At 42.6% G+C, this 1,890-nt stretch overlaps 1 pseudogene; it reads left to right on the top strand.

Moving 5' to 3' along the window:
- Window positions 1-427: 427 nt before the first annotated feature.
- On the top strand, window positions 428-1,128 carry LOC115063152 (annotated as a pseudogene).
- Window positions 1,129-1,890: the final 762 nt, after the last annotated feature.

The raw sequence follows: 1,890 nt of genomic DNA, 5'->3' as shown, positions 1-1,890 counted from the left end.
CCTTGCCAGCATCTGCTGTCACCTGAATTTTTAATCTTAGCCATTCTGACTGGAGTGAAATGATATCTCAGGGTTGTTTTGATTTGCATTTCCCTGATGATTAAGGATGTTGAACATTTTTTCACGTGTTTCTTAGCCATTCGGTATTCCTCAGTTGAGAATTCTTTGTTTACCTCTGTACCCCATTTTTAATGGGGTTATTTGAATTTCTCGGGTCCAGCTTCCTGAGCTCTGATCTGGACTCCCTTCGGGGTCTCAAAGTGTTCAGAGGTAGAGCATTGAGAGGTTTCAGTCACTCCTTAGCTGTCTTTGGCTAGGGAGAGCTTAGCTGACAAATCAGGGCTGAGGGCTGTGGCCTACCATTGTTCTGACACTGAGATATGCAGGGTGCTCAGAGCTTTGGGGCCAGTCCCTGGAAAGCTCCGCTATGGCTAAGGTGTCAAAGAAAGGCCTCTGGTCTAGTGCAGCAGCAGCAGCAGCAGCAGCCACTGCCACCACTGCCACCAAAGCCAAAAGATTGAAGCTTAAGAAAACTGCTGCCAAAAGACGCAAGCTTAAGAAGCGAAACCCTAGATCTAAGCTTGCCAAGAGATCGTGTTACTCCTTAATACGTTCTCCTTCTCGTTCTAGTTCTTGTGGTTGCTGTTGTGGATCTTGTAGCAGAACTATATTTAAGGTGAGAAATCCCAAGCTAAGCTCATTCCCTCCCTTCTTCAGCCATTCTTTCCCCTAAGACTTTCTCAGGCCTACAATAAACTTCTCATCTACCTCTGCCCCTTTACATGAATCCCCATCCACATTCTATCTTTTCCCCACACCAGTGCCATTATGACTTTAGTATGTAGTTCTTTCAGATTACGAAGAAGGGGGAGCAATCACTTCGAAGGAGAATTAGGGAGACAAACCAAGAATACTACTGAACTTCAATTGATGCGGAGCCAACTGGAGCGGAGCCACCTGGAGCTGATCGAACTGGAACAGGCTGTGGCTTTGGAACCAAGCAAGACTACATTGGCTTTGGTCATTCATGAGCAAGTGAATGAGAATGCTAATGAGCTCCAGCCAGAGGAAGTTCCACCATGCCTCCACAGTAACCCGGTTCCGAATGGAGACTTGGCCAGCTCCTAGACCCCGAACTGTTCCAAACACCCATGAAACATCAGGGAATGGGTCTAGGAGCTGAGCTGTGGTCCGGTCAAGGCCACTCTTCACCACATACTAATTTGTATGATGGTGAAAATAAAATCAATCAGATGTGAAAATTTTAAAAAATTGCAATGTCATTACTAAATTTCGTTCAAAAATATTTTATAGTTATTTTATATATGTTTGCCTTATATCATGTTATGGGTACCCCATTTTTAATGGGGTTATTTGAATTTCTGGAGTCCAGCTTCTTGAGCTCTTCGTACATATTGGATATTAGTACCCTATCAGACTTAGGATTTGTAAAAATCCTTTCCCAATCTGTTGGTGGTCTCTTTGTCTTATTGACAGTGTCTTTTGTCTTACAGAAGCTTTGCAATTTTATGAAGTCCCATTTGTCAATTCTTGATCTTACAGCACAAGTCATTGCTGTTTTGTTTAGGATTTTTTCCCCTGTGCCCATATCTTCGAGACTTTCCCCCACTTTCTCCTGTATAAATTTCAGTGTCTCTGTTTTTAAGTAGAGTACTTTGATCCACTTAGACTTGAGCTTTGTACAAGGAGATAAGAATGGATCTATTTGAATTCTTCTACATGATAACCGCCAGTTGTGACAGCACCATTTATTGAAAATGCTATTTTTTTCAACTAGATGGTTTTAGCTCCCTTGTCAAAGATCAAGTGACCATAGATGTGTGGGTTCATTCCTGGGCCTTCAATTCTATTCCATTGATCTACCTGTCT

This window comes from Mus pahari, chromosome X (assembly GCF_900095145.1).
Source record: "Mus pahari chromosome X, PAHARI_EIJ_v1.1, whole genome shotgun sequence".
Classification (NCBI taxonomy): Eukaryota; Metazoa; Chordata; class Mammalia; order Rodentia; family Muridae; genus Mus; species Mus pahari.
The sequence above is the reverse complement of the archived record's forward strand: the minus strand, read 5'-3'. Positions and strand labels throughout refer to the sequence as shown.